The sequence below is a fragment of the Myotis davidii genome, unplaced genomic scaffold (assembly GCF_000327345.1).
Source record: "Myotis davidii unplaced genomic scaffold, ASM32734v1 scaffold668, whole genome shotgun sequence".
Taxonomy (NCBI): domain Eukaryota; kingdom Metazoa; phylum Chordata; class Mammalia; order Chiroptera; family Vespertilionidae; genus Myotis; species Myotis davidii.
In genome coordinates this window covers 203,560-209,224 of record NW_006299394.1, presented here as the reverse complement: position 1 = coordinate 209,224, position 5,665 = coordinate 203,560, and positions in this window count along the sequence as shown.

The window sequence follows — 5,665 nt, the reverse complement described above, 5'->3', positions numbered from 1 at the left end:
CCAGCCCGACCTCCCTCACAGCATCCTCCACATTGCTGCCGCCCCGCCCCTGCCCCTGCCCTGTGGGCTTTAAAAAATGCAGCTTTGGTCACCCTGCCACTCCCCTCAAATTCCTTAGTGGCTGCAGCCTCTGCCTGGCCTCCCACCCAGTCACTCCCATGTGCCTCGCGCCAGCTCGGCTCTGAGCACACAGGCGGGGCTTCTGGGACGGCCTGTGCTCCGCGACATGACCGCCATCTCGTCTCCCGAGGTCTCTACAGCTCAGTCCTCAGGGCGATGAGCTTGCAGCCAGCGCTCCCTGCTCTCTGGGGAGAGGGGAGTTAGGGTCCCACTCCTGTCCCCTTTACTTTGGGGTTCCAGCTGTGAGGCAGAACGTGCCCTGAGAGTTCCTGAGGGGGGCGGGGGGCTGTCCCGGCCTGAGACCGCAGCGGAGCAGCCGCGAAGCCACCCCAGCCCAGGGCGGGTGGGACCGGTGGTGTCTGGGATGTTTTGTAACGTCCCTCGGGGGTTCCCACGCAGCCCATGGGAACGTAACCTTTGGTTTCTCCGTTGCCTCTGGGACCTGAAGCCCCAGGAATGGGCTGGTGGTTAAGATCCCGTCACCAGCCCCACCTGCACAGCTGCCACAGGGCTTGGTGGTGGGCTGTGTCCCCGCCCCCTCTCTTAGCGGTTCATGGCACATTGCTAACCCAGCCTTTTAACAGACTTTTAGAAAGCTGTATTTTCCTGGTTTTTGTCCCCACCGCCCCCACTCGGCTCTCCGTCTCTGCTGGTCCGTATATAGTGCCTCACTTTATTGCAGTCCTCAGTGTCCTCCTCTCCTTGTTCTCCTGCAGCCTCCCCTGCCCCCCTTAGGAGAACACAGTGGGGAAGATTTTAACGGGGTTTGCGGGTGTGCTTAATGCCTGCTGGGCACCTGCACACGGGACACTGGGAAGAGGAGGACGGACCGTGTGGGGGTGACCTTGGCAGCCCCGAGCAGCCCCAGTGCAGCGTGTTTGTGGGGCGATGTTTTCCTCCCTCTTTTGCACTGTCCTACCGTGGAGGGCCGGGCACTTGTCACCTGAAGGAACGGACATGGGTGTTCTCTGGGACAGAGGGGGATGGGAGGGCGCAGCAGCCCGTCCGCGGCTCCCCAGAGGCAGCGGCCTCGGGGAGGCTGGAGGCAGTGCGTGGGGCTTTCGGAATTCCTTCCCTGGCGCCTGTTCGGGCGCTGCCTGAGCCTCCGTGCATCTTGTTTGAGAGCAGCTCACGGTGTACGCGCTCCGCCCGAAGGCACCTGGCGGGCGTGGCCCTGCTTCCACACATGGATGAGTGACTTCCCAGGGTCGCATTCCCGTCACGGACCCCCGGAACCTCTGTCAACAGCATCACACCTCCCGGGTTTCCTGACGTCTGCGCGCGCAGGCCGGGGCGCTGTGTCTCTTGGAACCTGCGTTGGGTGGCGGCTGGAAGCCACTGTGTCCGAGATGGCAGGTGGAGGCAGGGCCACCTGTGATGGAGGACGTGGAGGTACCAGGACAGCGGGGGTGGGAACAGGAGAGGGATCATCTTGTCTGGGCAGAGGCGCGTGGTAGACAGTGGACATGCTGAGTCTGCTCTCGCGTTTCTTTTTTTACGAATGTTTTTATTGATTTCAGGGAGGAAGGGAGAGGGAGATAGAAACATCAATGAGAGAGAATCATGGATCGGCTGCCTCCTGTACGCCCCCTACTGGGCATCAGGGAATCGAACCTGGGACCTCCTGGTGCCTGGGACGATGCTCATCCACTGAGCCACGCCTGCCAGGCACCATCACCTGTGAAGTGGGAGGTGCCTGTGGCACCGGGGATTGAGAGAATAACATGTGGAAAGACTCCGGGCATGGACATGTGCCCCCAGCGTGGGAGGGTTAGGGTGAGGTGTTACGACAGCGTGGTGCGTGTGATGTAATGTGCACCGCATTACAGGGGATGCTGACCCCAAGGCTCAGGGTCAGCCTCTTCCCTGAGCTAACGGCATGCGGACGGCGGGCCACTCGGAGCTTCTCTTTGAAACCTGGTTTCTGAGCTGACTGGGGCCCATCGAAGCGCTCGGCAGCTCAGTGCCTGAGTGCATCTGCCTCATCGAGTGTCTGTGTCGAGCCTGGGACTTGGCATTTTAGGTGTTGCGTGAGTTTTGTTTGTTGTCCTTAATTTTCCCCTAAGCTTTGAAGGCATTGAACTTAAAAATATAAACCCTTTTAACACTCCATGCTTGGTTCTTAGCTGCCATTCCCATGTGTGCATCCTGCACTGGCCGAAGTGACCCTCAGGAGAACAGACCTGGAGGGGCCGGTGAGGGAGAGGAGAGGTGGCCGGGTGGTGATTAACTGTTAACCTCCCTCCCGAACTCCAGCTCTGGGTCATCTCGTGGGAGTGGAACACTTCAATGGATAAATGAACTAGAGGGCAGTGCCACTTAGAAACTGGTGCCACTGCCGTGGCTGCTGCAGGTGTCAGCGGGGACCAGTATTTAGAGCCTGAGGACGGAGGCTCTGTGGGGACGCAGCCCTCCCGGGCGCTGGGACGGCCTTTAAACGTTTGGGGACGCGCAGACTCAGCCGAGACTGGGAAGGCGGCCCCACGCGCCCTGGCTTCGTTCCCTGCACAGGGAGTGTTCAGGGCTGACAGTAACGAGCTCTCGACGCCTGCTCTCCGTGCTCTGAGGGCACCCACCGCGTGGGAGGGGTGGTGAGCCTCCCGGTCCTGCCCGAATCCACGGTAGGCGAAGGCTCAGCCCAGTGCCTTCCCCGGGCGCACACCGCGGCGGGCGGGGCAGTGCTGAGCCTGTTCTCTGTGGTCCTTGTCTCCATGAGCTGCTGAGCACATCCAGGTGGTGGGCAGGCTGTGTCCCTGGTACTGGCACATACAGGTGAGTCAGGCCGTGGCAGAGGACAGACGGCTGGTGTCGGGATGACGGCGCAGTGAGTGAGCCGCATGGCTCAGGGTGCAGAGCGTGGCGGCGACACCCACAGGAGCGGTAACTGCTTTGGGGGGTTGTTTCGTTTTTGTTAATCCTCACCCGAGGATATTTTTCTATTGATTTTTAGTGGGGGGGGGGGGGAGGCAGGCACTGGGAGTGCCCGCTTCAGGTGGAAGGTAGCAGGAGTCGGCCAGATTGGAAAGGGGCGGGGCCACGGGGTGGCATTGCAGATGGAACCGCAGGGCTGGGAACAGCGTGTGTGCTCACCCCAAGGCGAGCGAGAGGCAGGAGCAGCAGGTCAGGCCACGGCCCCGTGTGCCAAGAGGCGTTGGAGTGGCGGCCGGTGGCCACTGGGCACCACCTGTTCCTCAGTTGCTGCCCTGCTGGCGCTGGCTGTCCTCCGGCCTCCTGTCCCCCTGCACCTGCTTTGCCTGAGCTGCCCATGTTGTCCTCCCGCACTAACTGGCCAGATGCCCCCTGTCCCCAGGCGCGGGGTCCATTCATCCGAGTCACTGAGGCAGGTGCGGGCCCAGCTCCGGGTCTTGGCCTCTGGAATTAGCCCTCTGAGAACGGAGGAAGGTGGGTTAGTGAGAACTGGAGAAGGGTTGGTCTCTCCAGGCTGGCAGAGAAGCCCGAGTTAGGGTCCCAGGTGGGCACGAGGCACTGCTGGCTTCCATCGAGTGTTCTGGCCACTGCAAGGTGTGTGCAAGAATAAAGACGTGTAAGGCCCATTTACTTCTATCCTGAGGTGCGAGATCCTGGTCCTGTTTCAGGGGAGGTAGTGGAGGCTCAGGGGCCTAGGTAACGTGTCCATGGTGCTCGCTCAGCTGATGGGGGATGGAAGGAACCAAGGATTCACCTGTGGCCTGTCCAGCCCTTCCCGCAGGCCGGTGCCTCCTGCGCATCGGGGGATCTGTCGGTGCTGCCCTGGTGCCAGGGAGAGCGGCTGCAGTTCCCGTCTGCGCCCTGGCAGCCTTGCCTACGTCAGCTGCTTTGCTGGCAGGTGGATGAGGGAGCAGCCAGCTGCTCTCATAGGTCTGGAGCATGTCCCTGGAGAGCGTGGCCAAGTCCAGGGAGGTTCTGCCAGGCCCTGCAGCACAAGTGTCTGGACACGTCGCAGAATCTGCTGAGTCAGCAGCTCCGAATCCCATGCTGAGGTTACAGGTGGTCACTACCCCTGCCTGGTGCCCAGCCCTCAGCCGGGGAGGCCCAGCTGCAGGAGGTCCAGAGACGGTGGCAGGTGTGCCCGGGCGGTGTTCCTCCTTCCTTACCTCCCAGATGCTCACAGTGACCAGGCCAGGCGCCCTCCCTGCAGATGCATCCCCGATGGGGCCCGGGTGGCCCGGAGCTGCGGGGGGCTGGGGTGCAAGGGCCGAGGCTGTTTGAATTCCATCTTCCAAGGCCTCCGGGGCTTTGTGAGCAAAGAGAGTGCCTGAAGGGCAGGACACACCACGGCTCAGATGGTCTGGGTTGGCCCTCGATCCCCTCCTGCCAGACTGCTTTCCGTTGCTGACAACATGTTTAATCGCTGTATGTTTTGAAGAATGAAAAAGATGAAACGGTTCCCTGAGTGGAGACCAGAAGACACAGGGTGTGTGCTGGGAGACTGGTGACACCTGCATGGAGCCAGGCTCTCTGAGGGGCCATCCTCCTGTCTCCCCTGGCCGCCGAGAATGGCGGCTGACACGGTGGACGCCCCTGGGTTTTCTGGAGAGGAGCCCCTGGAGTCCAGAGCCGGCATCTTCCTCCCGGTAGCAGGCTCCTACCGCACCCCTAGCTGCTGTCTGATTGGTTGGCCAGCTTGTCCCACGGCCCCAGCTCTCCATCAGTCACCTGTCCCGGGCCCAGGGCTGTGAACCTGGCCTGCACCTCAGGCCTGACAGCTCCTATAATAGGACCAACGGCCCATCTCCGGCCGCCCAGGGCTGCAGCCTCTCGGCCCCGGCTCCTCTTTTGGGCTGTTGGGTGGAGCCCGGGCTGTAGCCTGCATGGGTCATGGCACCGTCACATGTTCTGTGGGACAGACCCCCTCATGGACTTTCCCCGGCACCTGCCCGTTCCTGACTCCATGCCGGCCGGTCACGCTGCAGGGCGCTTGTGATGGGCACCTCCGCCCCTGTCTGCAGGCTGTGCGGGCCGCCTGCCGTTCTGTGTCCCCGTATTCTTTTCTCCACCGTGTCCCGCTTCCCTGGGCTATTGCGAGCCTCCATACCACCACTGCTGAGCTGCCTTTTCCCTGTTGAAGTCTTCCCGCTGTCGCTGAAAGAGGGTCCGCCCTCAGATCCGGCTGCCCTGCTATCGTGCGTCGTGTCTTACAGCCCCTTCTCAGTCTTACGTGACATCTCACTTTCCTTCCCTCGGGATTGTTGGGGTCCTGGGATCGCGGTGATAAACCGAGATCTGGACTAAGTCACAGGACCCGCCTCCTTCCTCCCACCTCACCAGGTGGAAGCAGGGGCTGGAAACTGGCTTTTGTTTTAAAAAAAGAAGAAAGAAACTTGGCAAATAGAATTTGTGTCTATAGCAGTAAAATAAACTGCGGCGGTTTATGGAGTGCTGAGTACATGTCCCAGGAGGGGATCCCGACTGGCACCCTACAGGCAAAGAAGCTGGGGCTGGAGGTCCCGGCCACGTCTGGATTCGAACCCAGACCCGTGCGCCGGGAGCCTGTCTCCTGCTCGGAGCCGCCCTGCCTCCAGGGGAGTACGTGCTACCTTCCCGA